We start from the raw sequence: 13,032 nt of genomic DNA, 5'->3' as shown, positions 1-13,032 counted from the left end.
CTTGAAGATAATGGTGATGGAATAATTTGGAAAAGGATAGTGAGAATAAGCAGCACAACTGGAAGAATGTAATCGATGTTACTAAATTTTACATGTAGAAACTTTTGAAATGGTGTAACTTTGGCTATGTATATTTTCACCAAAAAAAAAAAAAAAAAAAAAAGATCCTCCAAGGTCAAGAAGGGAGAGTGTTGACATGTCATAGGGTTGTGAACCAATGTCATAAAACAATATATGTACTGACTGTTTAATGAGAAACTATTTGTTCTGTAAACCTTCATCTAAAGTATAATAAAAAAAAAAGGAAAAAAAATACACACACATATTTTCACACATATATGTGTGTTTGTTGTATTCACATGTATACGTGCATATATTTTTCAACATCCTTTATTTTTCAAACCGTTTGAGGTTTTCAGGAGCTATCTATCTTTGGGAAATTCACAGTATGTATTAGTATGTTAAAGGCTCTGAGAGGTACTGCAGAGTGGTTTACTAAAATCAAATATTCCCAGGACATCCACAACTCTTATTTTTCATGGCCTAACTAGTACATTTATAGATACACTTTATGTAAAGCTGAATATTTTATTGTTTAACGTTCCGTAAAACAACTCCCTAACTAACCAAAATACATGTGCCAGAAATCAAGCTGATGAGCTTTTCCTGGAACAAACCCAGAACTAGCTGTGGCAGAAAAGAGAAACCATGTGCCTGGAAGTGTATTTTATGTGTAGTAATGAACATGCTCAGTTTAATAAAAATATTTCTTCTTCCTATTTGCATGTGGGAATTCTATGGTAAACTTCTACCTAGATATTAAATACCCAGCTCTCAATCACTACTGGGAGAAAATGTTTTTTACCAATGATAACCCAGGTGGTTTTCAATAGAACTTTACTGATCTGGTTTATTAATTAATTAGCACCCTTGTTTCAAGTATAAGAACCTATTCTAGTGATATTAAGCATAAATTAAAATTTATCAGAAGATAAAGAAGCACCTCCCCAAACCCAAGGATAGAAATGCAACCCAAACTTACAGAACATAATGAATCCAGGGACTGGACCACTGTGCCTCTCTCTCTCTCTTCCCCCCCGCCCCGCCCCATAGTGTTAACTATCTTCTGATTTCCCAGTCAATATGGCAGAAAAACATGGCTGCTAACAGCTCCTAAGTGTAAGGTTACAAGTTCAACTATGACAAGAGACTAAACTCTGATTGATCCACCTTCTGTCAGTTGCCCCCCTCGTGGCCTGCCAGGAGCCATCCCTGAAAGGTGATGAACTGTGGAGCAGGAAGTGGATCCATTACCAAAAGAGGGAAAGGAAAGACAACCTGTGTCTACTACATATGGCAAATGGCTCAAACAAAGCAAAGACAACCCTTGGTTGATTGCAAACATGCTGTTTGATTCCATTATATTAACCTAAATGTGGTTTCAGGCTGGATCAGGAATCGATAAACGCTATGAAATGTGCTCATTCCTTCTTCTCAACTAAGCACTGACAGACATCTTGGGCACAATTAACATCAGCAGCATAGAAAGTGAGAAAGAAGTACTGAAATGGAATTAATAATCTGTAATCAATAATGATCATTCTGTGTGCACACTAGGATTCTACCTTCATTGAGTATTCTATAATTATTCTCAAATTAACATTCCTGTGTGCACGTGTCTACAGGGCAAGTTCTTACTCTCTCTTTGGATCTCACAACCTAATCTGAACACACGCCCAGACTCATCTCTGCCACTTCCCTATGCCCACCAGCAGCTATATAGAATGTCTTGCCCCTTCCAGATCTGTAGGACAGACTTACACAAAAAAGTATTCATTGCTTATCTGAAATCCAAATTTAATTGGGTGCCTTTTTATTTGCTAAATTTGCCAACCCTAACCAAATCACACTCTGTGCTGTCAACACTCCTTGACCTTGTCACCCTCTTCCTTTCACTTAGGGTGCCTTCCAGCAGTGCCCTCTCTGACAAAATCACCCTTCAAAAGCGAACTCACACACAATTTTCTCTGTAAAATGTCCCCTATTTTCCTCAGGTAGTTAGACCATCCTGGGATATTTTTCTCAAATCTACTTGCCACACTGAATTGGCTACCTATCTCCACCACTGGCCATGTGCTCTTCAAGGCCACAACTGGGTTTCAGATATCTTTGTATCTCCATGCCTGGTACATAGTAGATACTTCATAAAAGTGAGTTGAAGGAATGAATGAATGAATTTCTTTGTAAATGAACTACTGCTATTACCTATTAACTGCCATCTTATTTCCCCTTATGATTCCACTCTCCATCTCCTAAAGATGGTGTTTTTTGAAGTTTTGGCCACTCTTTTGTAGGCAGAAAAAGTAATTTAGTGAGTAAAACCGTCATGAAATAGAATCAGGTGAAATAGGGTACAGGGACATGGAGAGGCGTGAATGGAAACTAAAGTGCTGTACATAGTAAAGCTAAGTCTTATTCATCTTAAGTTTCAGGTGTCTGTGTCTGTGTGCATGTCTGCGTGTGTATACTAGATTTCTGTGTAGAATGGATTTTTACTGTGGGTCATGATCAAAAATGTATGAAAGCCACTGTACTAAACCTTAGCTTTGTGCACCTCATGCCTTGTTGGGCACATCAGAATGAGACGTGATTCTCTGTCAGTATTTCTTGTGATGGCTTGTAACTGCCTGCAGTAATCATTAATGGCGCTTCACTTCCTACAAGATTAAGTCCTTAGCTTCACATTCAAGACCTTCCATAATCTGTCCCTGACCTATTACTTAGTCCTTTTTCCTACAACTCACTCCATTGCACAAAACATCCAGCTGAGACAAATGCTCTGTTCCTTGCCCTTCCCACCCTCCTGAATGTATAAGACATGTTCTTTGCTTCTTAACTTTTGTTTACCTCCCATAGTCACCCCACCACCCCTGCCACTCCCAATGGGCTCTCTCTTTGATTTAAATACAGGTGTGTTCGAGATGATCTTCAGCTGGAAGACATTGACACTTGGCTTGTGGTAAGTACATACCTAAGGTCTGCCATAAAATAGCATTGACACTGTTGTACCACCAGGTGATTACTTAATTTTCACCTTTTACCTGAAAATTGTGGAGAATGCATAAAATGGGAAGTCAGTGCAAAGTCTAAATCATATGTGTCTTATTTACAGGAAGAGTGTCAGACCAATGGCAGTATAACATTATTTTAACTGTAGCTTTTTCCCACATTCACACAAATGACATCTATCTCAAAATGCTAGCCCCAGTGCTTGGTGACTTATGCCAGTAAGCCACAGACAATAGAAACAAAATTTTTTTTAAAAAACCACTTCAAAGCCTTTTGGAGAACAAAGCAGTATAGAAATACATGTCAAAATAAATAAGTCCATGCATTTCAGGCACATCATGATTGTCAAAGTCCTAGATGTCAGTTGTTTTTTGGTCACGTCCAATACCACCATCCAGACCAAGAGTAGCTTACTTTGCATTTCTGTTCATTATTAGAATACCTATAAACTCAGAAAACAAATGTTTTATTTTCCAAGAGTTCTTATATGTTCTTCATGGATGCTGGTAAGTCTTCCAACACCAAGTGCAAGGTTTTCGGGTGCAGCTACAAAGTTAGAGGGCACAGTTTACAAAACTGTCCTCACTTTTGATACCAACAGCAAATTTAGGCATTCCAAAAACCAACTCAGGCTTAATAATTTTCTAGAAAGTCACAGAACTCACTGAAATCTGTTATACTTACAAGCACAGTTTATTACAATGAAAGGAGACAGATCAAAATTATACTTCTTAGAGAAAAACAACTATATTTGTCTGAGTGTCTACATTTATTCATTACCCCCTTAATCTACTGCCATTTGTACCTTGTGATAAATTTGTGGGTTTTTATAGCATAGAAGTAACTGATAGCTGGCGAGAATCAGTCCTTCCTCAGTCCAGCTGTTTTTTACTGGTTATTACCTCCTGAAGAGGCCTTAACTCAGTCTCCCAACACATTTTTAAGTTTCTTCTGTTTTTGTTTTTTTTTTGTGAAAATACACAGTGCAAAACAAATACCAATTCAACAATTTCTACATATAAAAATCGGTGACATTGATAATACTCTTCAAGCTGTACAACCATTCTTGCTATGCTTTTCTAAATTATTGTACAATCATTAACATAAACACTGCTCCCTAAGGTTCTCATCTAACCTTCTGAGTTGCTGTTGTCACTTTGACCATATGTAGATTATTCTTTAAAGAACACAATGCTCAAGGCAAACATTTTTTACTAATTAAGCTCAACTATTTTTTATTTTATAGATAACTTCAGGAATCATTTCTGTTTAAACTTTAAAGATTAACTCAGGGCAGTGGTTTTAGAGGGGTCATCCAGCCTCTATAAATGTTTCAAATTCTGTTTCACGTTTCCCCCCTTTTATCAGAATTCTTCCATTGAGTCTTTGATCAAAATGTTCAACAATGGTAGCCAAGCACCATCCAGTTCTGGTCTAGTGGCAAAGGAAGCAGTTGTTCACAGTCTTTTAGCCTTAAGCCCCTGTTTTCACTCCACCTAAGACTTGTTGCATGTGAAGGCTGAACAATGACTAAAGAAGACCAAAGAAGAATTGATGCATTTGAAATGTGGTGTTGACAAAGAATTTTGAACACACCACGGACTGCTGGAAGAACGAAAACATCTGTCTTGGAAGAAGTACAGCCAGAATGTGCCTTAGAAGCAAGGATGGAAAGACTTCGTCTCACATACTTTGGACATGTTTTCAGGAGGGACAAGTCCCTGGAGAAGGACATCATGCTTGGTAGAGGGTCAGAGATAAAAAGGAAGACCCTCAATGAGATGGACTGACACAGTGTTTGCAACAATGGGCTCAAGCATAACAATTGTGAGGATGGCACAGGACCAGGCATTGTTTCGTTCTGTCGTACATAGGGTTGCTATAAGTCAGAACTGACTTGACGGCACCTAACAACAACAACAGGGCTGTTATGCAGAAAATTTATTCTTACCATCAATCTAGCTTCTATCCCATACCGTTTGAAAGTAATGACTTGCGTGGACTCAGGTAGTCTTACCGGTTCCCATTTTGCATGTCCAATCTATATGGGTAGAAGGGCGTAATTACATACTTTCTGTTTTACAGTACTAGATAGGGGAAGCATTCCCCAGTCAGACACAATATCCATCCCCATAATACTTTCAGGTAGAAGAGACAACCACTTTCCATAAAGGCTGTTCAAATGTTCCAATTTATCATCCAAACTTTCATCTTAATCCCATTACCCGTTCCATTTCTATATCCTTCCAGTCTGCCCATACCCACCATTAGGACATAACCAACAGGCTTTTGTTGTTGTTGTTGTTGTTGTTGAGAATATATACAACAAAACATACACCAATTCAACCAATTCTGCATGTATAAGTCAATGATATTGATTACATTCTTCAAGTTGTGCAACCATTCTCACACTCCTTTTCTGAGTTGTTCCTCCCCCATTAATATAAACTCACTGCCCCTTAAGGTTCCTGTCTAATCTTCTGAGTTGCTGTTGTCCCTGTATGATCCCATATAGATAATTCTTAAAACTGCATAATGCTCAAAGCAGATATTTACTAGTTAAACTAAACTGTTGTTTGGTTTTAAGAAGACTTCAGGGGATATTTTTGGTGTAAGTATTAAAGATATCTCAGGGCAATAGTTTCAGGGGTTCATGTAGCCCCCTTGGCTCCAGAAAGTCTGGAGTCCATGAAAATTTGAAATTTTGTTCTGCGTTTTTCCCTTTTTGATCAGGATTATTCTATAGGATCCTTGATAAAAAATGGTCAGTAATGGTAGCTGGGCACCATCCAGTTCTTCTGGTCTCATGGCAAAGGAGGCAGTTGTTTATGGAGGCAATTAGCCACACATTCCATCTCCTCCTCGTATTCCTAACTCTTCTTCCTCTGTTGCTCCAGGCCAACAGAGACCAATTTTTGTGCCATGGCTGGCTGCTTGCAAGTTTTTATGACCCCAGGTGTTACACAACAAACTAGGAGGTAGAACAGAAACACTAAACACGTTATTAGGCCAATTAACTGAGACATCCCATGAAACCATGACCCTTAACCTCCAAACCAAGGAAGCAAATCCCGTGAGGTTTTTGGTTGTACATAAGTAGCCTCAGCAGCTACACTTTTTTTCATTGTTGTAAATATATCTGTTAGGGATTGAATTATGTCCCCCCAGTATATGTGTTATAAATCCTAACCTGTATGCCTGTGGTTATAATCTCTTTTGGGAAGGGACAGTCTTTGTTATGTTAATGAGGCAGGGTTAGTGTAAGGTGTGTCTTAAATCAATATCTTTTGAGATTTAAAAGAGATTAAACAAGCAAGCAAACAGGCAGAGGTGGGGAAAAAGAGATGCCAAGCCACATGAAGATCTCCCAGAGCTGAAGCTCAAAGAGATAAGGACCTTCCACCAGAGCCTACAGATGGAAAAAGCCTTCCCCTAAAGCCAGCACCCTGAATTCAGACTTAAGCCTTCTAATCTGTAAGGAAATAAGTTTCTGTTTGTTAAAGCTGTGCATTTGTGATATTTCTGTTACAGCAGCACAAGATAACTAAGACAATATCTATTGTACAGTTTTTGCCAGTCAACATTTTATAGGTGTACAACTTACTGACATCAGTTACATTAATAGGCCGTGCAATTCTACCCTTGATCAATGCAATTTTTGCATCACTGTTAACCCCTTCCCCTCCCTCCCGCCTCTGGTAACCACTAAAAAACTTTGGTTTCTATACATTTGCCTTTTCTTTCTTTTTTTAAATTGAGCCTATACGATATTTGTCCTTCTGTGACTAATTCACTTAGCGTAATATCGTCAAGCTCCATTATCAAGTTTTGATTTTACAGTGATAGGGAGAGGAAGTGTTCCCCAGTAGACATAATTTCCATTCCCATAATACATTCAAGTAAAAGGGATTTAATCACTTCCCATAAAGCCTATTTATCCAAACTTTCACCTTAATCCTCTCAACCATTGTATCCTCCCAATCTAACTGTAGCTCCCATTAAGATTTCACCAACCGATTTTGGAAGCAGCACATGGAGCTCCTGTCTCAAGGAGTTCCAGAAAGTCTACTGCACCCCTTGATCATTTTACCCACTCATGTTCATAAGGCCTTGAGTCCCCAGCCAAGGCTTGGATCAAAGACATCAGACCTTCTCAAAGATCCTCAACCTGATTAGGTTGTGGACCATTGACCCTGGCAATTGTAGGTCAGGTTTCTCATTCTCATCTTTGTCTTGCAGCTTTCTCAATTCCTCTAAATGAGGGTCAACAAAGTAGATATATCTAGGGTTCTTCAATATTGGATGACTAGCAGGACCTCCCGTTAGTCCACCCAAGTTCTGAGAGTGAGCCTTCAGATTTTTTTTACCCCATTATTGTTTGTTTTAGTCCTCGATTTCTTAATAACCTGTTGAAGTTTTCCACCCTGCTGAATAGAATCCCTTGATTCCTCCCTTTCTCTCTCCCCTCTGTTGTTCCAGTTCCAACCTTTGCTATCTATTGTTTCAGCATACGTTTTCCTTTTGGAAGTGGCTCTGATGCTAGTGGCTGTAGCTTGGTTTTCCATAATCCAGGCTTGACCCAGTGTCAGGATTCTTTCTGAAGCTTTCTTTTGCTCTCATTTTAAATTTCTCCTTTGGCAGGGTTTATGAGGATAGAGGCTGTAGCTCAGACCAGACAGAATCCAAGCTTGGCCCCATATCAGGATCTGCCCCAACACTTTCTTTTCCTTCTTTTTTGTAAATTAAAAATGTTTTCCTTTTTAATATTGTACAATATATATAAAATTTGCCATTTTAATCATTTTTAAGTGTACGATTCAGTGGCATTAAATAGCTTCACAGTGTTGTATAACCATTACCACTTTCGATTTGCAAAATTTTTTATCACCTGAAATAGAAACTCTGTACCCATTCAGAAAGAACTCCTCATTATTCTGTTCCCCAGCCTTGGTATCCTCTAATCTACTTTCTGTCTCTAAAAATTTGCCTATTCTAGATAGTTCATATAAGCTTATTTTACTTGGCATAATGTTTTCAGAATCTCTCAATATTGTATTATGTATCAGAATTTCATACCTTTTTGGCTGAATAATATTCCATTGTATGCATATACCACATTTTGTTTATCCATTCATCTATTAATGGACACTTGGGTTTATACCTTTTGGCTATTGTGAATAATGCTGCAATGAATATTGGCTTACAAGTCACTCTTTGAGTCTCTGTTTTCAATTCCTTTGGTATATACCTAGGAGTGGAAGTGGTGGGTCACATGATAATTCTGCTTACCTTTTTGATTAAGCACCAGTGTGTTTTCCACAGCAGCTGCACCATTTTACATTTCCACCAGCAATGTATGAGCGTTCAAACTTCACATTCTCCACAACACTTGTTACTTTTCATTTTTTAAATACTCATCCTATTAGGTATGAAGTGCTATCTCATTTTGGTTTTGATTTGCATTTCTCTAATGACCAATGGTGTTTAGCACCATTTCTTATGCTTCTCGGTTATTTGTATACTTTCTTTACAGAAATACCTATTCAAGTCCTTTGCTTATTTTTTTTTTTTTTAGCTATACAAGTAAACATTTATTAACATCGTATTTAGCAAGTAGAACAAACAAGATGTACAGCCTGCTTGGTAAACTCACTCAAATCCCAGTTCTGTCGTCTAGATACTTCACACCTTGCATAAAGGGTTCTCTTTAGGCAGATGCAACAATACCTTGAAGTTGTAATTGTTAACCTTATAGTCAGCATCAGGCAATTAGAATCCTCCAAAATCAGTCTTGGACTTGACTTTAGCCCTAAGCATCCCTAAAAGGTAGATGATGTAGAGCTTACTAGACCTTAACACCTTGTCTGTATGGGAGAATATCCCCAAATATTCCAGCCAATTCACATGTATCAAATGTCACTAATTTCATCAATGAGAGCCCATTTCTGATAGCCCCTAGGGCTAACAGAAATCATTTCAGAAGTCCTTAGATTAGCTGCTTTTGAAGTGTGGCCTTTTTGATTAAATGCTAGCTGAGTATCCCTGGAATGTAAATTCTCATTAACTAACATGTACTTAGATAAATTAGATTTGAAAAAAACAAAAAACACTAAAATGTAAACTCCATGAAGGCAAGGATTTTTATGTTTTGTTCACTGTTGTCCCTAAAACACTCCCTGGCCCATACATAGTAAGCGCTCAAGTATCTACTGAATGGGGAAACACCACACTGCACCTGCTGAGGTATTTAAGTAAGTTACAGACATAAAAATCAGGTTTTGGTCACAAGCATCTTTAAAACAACCACAATAAGATAAAATAGTTCTGAAACACAGTCTTATTTTATGAAACTTAATGGTTTAAAAAGAAGAAAGAGGAGTCCTCCAGGATAGAGAACATATAAGCTAGCTTTCCAATACTGGGTATTACCTACTTTCTGTAAGTTTGTATCCATCAACCATAACACATCTTTTTATAACACAGTCCTCCTTATATCTAAAAATTAAACTGGTACTTATAGCCAATACATTGTGGGCCAGCATTTTCTGTAAAGCTTTTTGTTATTTATAATCTCTTAATGCATTTTAAGAACACTTTGTTCCTTCTCTCAAACTCCTTTCCTTGCTTTTGAGTATTTACTTTTGAATTTATAAATACTTCACCATATTTTTATTTTACCATATTATTTGCAGCCTATTAAACCTTGACCAATTCTTAAAATATTAAATATTAAAAGAATGACTATATTTACTGATGAATACACTAAACCCTTAAGTACAAATACTTTTACATTTAGCCCCTGTAAAGCCATCAGATGTTTGAAAAGTTTTTAAACATGAACAAAAAGGTCTAGTTTTAAGAATTTAGTTATAAATGAGTGAGATCACTCCCCCTTTAATATAGTCCCAAAATGAATAACAGAATGTGTAAAATGAAAAGAAAGTCCCTTAGGAGTCTGAAATTCTTCTGCTGCACAATCTTGCCTGTCTTCTTTATTCAAGAAGTTTGTAGTCATTTTCAGAAGCCACTCCAGAAGCCAACTGCTTAATTTAGATATCAGGTAAACTAGTCAGGGCATAAAATACACGAAGAAAAACACCACCAGGTCGAGATGAAGAGCCAGACATCTAACCAGTAGAAGTGTTTGGGAATCATGTTTGACTTGGACTGAGGCTGCACATCACGGTTCTGCTCCTGCCTCCCAGCCTCGCTCAAGCCTCGCCGCTCCTGGAGACCATCCTGTCCAACTACAGCTTCCGCGCCCATCTCCATCTCACTTTTGTCCCCTTTGCTTATTTTTAAATTGGTATATTGGTCTTTTTCTTCTTGACTTTTAGGGATTCTTTACATATTCTGGTTCTTACACCCTTATCAGTTATATGACTTACAAATATTTTCTCCTATACTATAGGTTGTCTTTTTAATTTGATAATGTCTTTTCTTTTAAGAACTTTTTTATTTTATTTTTTTTACCTTCTTTACTGTTGTAAAAATATATACAACAAACCATTTGTCAATTCAGCATCTTCATGTATACAATTCAGTGACACCAATTACATCAATCATGCTTTGCACTGTCACAGTATCCATTGCCAAATTTTCTATCAGCATAAACAGAAACTCAGTGCTTCCTAAACAATGATGAACAAAATTTGTAATTTCAGTGTAACCTGATTTTTCCACTTTTTGTTTTGTTGTTTATGCTTTTTGTGTCACATGTAAATATCCATTGCCAAATCCTTATAGTTTCTTCTAAGAGTGTTACGACTTTAGTTGTCGTATTTAGTTCATGGATCATTTTGAGTTATTTTTGTATGGTGTGAGGTAGAAGATGAACTTCATTCTCTTGCATGTGGAAATCCAGTTAACTTTGTACCATTTGTTAAAGAGACTCTTCTTTGCCCATTGAATGGATTTGGCATCTCTGTTGAAAATGTATTGGCCATATATGATTGGGTTTATTTGTAGAGTTTTGATTCCATTCTGTTGATGTATATGTCTATTCATATGCCAATACCACACACTTTTGATTATTGCAGGTTTGCAGTTGTTTTGAAGTTGGGAAGTGTGAGTCATCTGACTTTGCTCCTTGTGTTTGAAGATTATTTTCGCTATTCTGGGCCCCAAGCAATTCAAGATGAGCTTGAGTTTTGGCTTTTCCATTTCTGTAAAAATGACTTTTGGAATTTTCATTGGGATTACACTGAATCTGTAGATTAATTTAATTTGGTAGAATTGCCATTTTGACAATATTAAGTCTTCCATTCCATGAACACGGTATGTCTTTCCATTTATTTCGGTCTTGAATTTGTTTCAGCAATATATTGTAGTTTTCAGCATATAAGCTTTTTGCCTCCTAAGTTAAATTTATTCCTAAATATTTTCTTTTTTTAGATGCTATTGGAAAAAGAATGGTATTCTAAATTTCTCTTTTAAATTGATTGTTGTGTATGTTTGAGTTTATTTTCCTTGAAATTTCTTTAGCTTCTAAGATTTGTAGATTCACATCTATCATCAAATTTTGGAATTTTCAGTCATTATTTCTTCAAGTATGATTTTTGTCACTTTCTCTCCCTCTTATCCTTCTGGGGTACCAGTGCTGGCCATCTTCATTGTGTCTAGTAGGTCTCATAGGCTTTGTTTAGTTCATTTTTTTTTTGCTCTTGAGAGTAATGTCAATTGCCCTTTTTTCAGCTTCATTAATAGTTTCTTCCTGCTGAAATCTTTGCATCCTCTAGCGAGTTTTTATTTCAGTGATTGTACTTTTCAGCTCCTGAATTTTTGTTTGGTTTCTTTGTATACTTTCTATCTCTTTATTAATATTTTCTTTCATACATTGTTTTCCTGATTTCCTTTAGTTATTTCTCTGTGTTTTCTTTTGGCTCTTCAGGCATATTTTGAAGTCTTTGTCTAATAAGTGTGATTGTGGACTGGAACATTTCCTGTCAGTTTATTTTGTTCCTTTGAATAGAACAAATTTTCTTGTATGTATTGTGATTTTTTTATTTTAAACTGGACATTTTAATATTTTAAACTGGTAACTCTGGAGATCAGATTATGCCTCTTTCCCAGTTTTTTTTTTTTTTTTTTTTTAGTTCTTGAAGGTTATATTAGTGTATTTGTTTAGTGACTTTTCCTAGTTTTGCAAAGAATTTATTCTTGATTATATGTGGTCACTGAAATATCTGGTGCTTAGCTTGTGTTCAGTTAGAGTTTTCTTTCCATGCTTTAAATGTATCACTCCACTTTCTTCTTGCTTTCATGGTTTCTGGGGAGGTCTGATTAATTCTAATCTTTGTTCCTTTACAGGTATAGTGTTTTTATTTTGAAATTTTTTCCCTCTTGTTTATTTAAATTTTTTCTCTTTGTGTAATTATCTGTACTTCCAATATGATATGCCTAGGTTTAGATGTTTTGGTATTTATCCTGCTTGGTGTTTCTAGATCTGTGATTTGGTATCTGGCAACAATTTTAGATAACAGTCCAACATTAAAATTTCAAATATTTCTTCTGTTCCTTTCTCTCTTCTCCTTCTGGTATTTCCTCTGTGCATATGTTACACTTTTTGCAATTGTCCCACCTTTCTTAGATATTCTATTCCACTCTTTTCAGTCTCTTTTCTTTTCAATTTGACAAGCTTCCACTGACAAATCTTCAACCTTACTGATTGTTTTTTCAACATGTGCAATCTACTAATGAGCCAAATCGGTGCCATTTTTTGTTTCTGTTACTGTTTTTCATTTCTCATATTTCTTTTTGAATATTTCTTAAAGTTTCAATCTCTTTACTTTGATTACCGTTTTATTCTTGCATGTTGTCCACTTTTTACATAGAGCCTTTATCATATTATCATAGTTATTTTAATTTCCTGGTCCGATAATTCTAACATAGCTGCCATAGCTGAGTCTGCTTTTGATATTGACCCAGTCTCTTTTGGGGGGGGTGGGTGTGTGTGTGTGTGTG

The 13,032-nt window shown here is 36.6% G+C and overlaps 1 pseudogene; it reads right to left on the bottom strand.

Moving 5' to 3' along the window:
- Positions 1–10,138: 10,138 nt before the first annotated feature.
- On the bottom strand, positions 10,139–10,341 carry LOC101343183 (uncharacterized protein C4orf3 homolog; annotated as a pseudogene).
- Positions 10,342–13,032: the final 2,691 nt, after the last annotated feature.

The sequence above is a fragment of the Trichechus manatus genome, unplaced genomic scaffold (assembly GCF_000243295.1).
Source record: "Trichechus manatus latirostris isolate Lorelei unplaced genomic scaffold, TriManLat1.0 scaffold00057, whole genome shotgun sequence".
Taxonomy (NCBI): Eukaryota; Metazoa; Chordata; class Mammalia; order Sirenia; family Trichechidae; genus Trichechus; species Trichechus manatus.
This window is presented reverse-complemented; position numbering and strand designations above follow the sequence as displayed.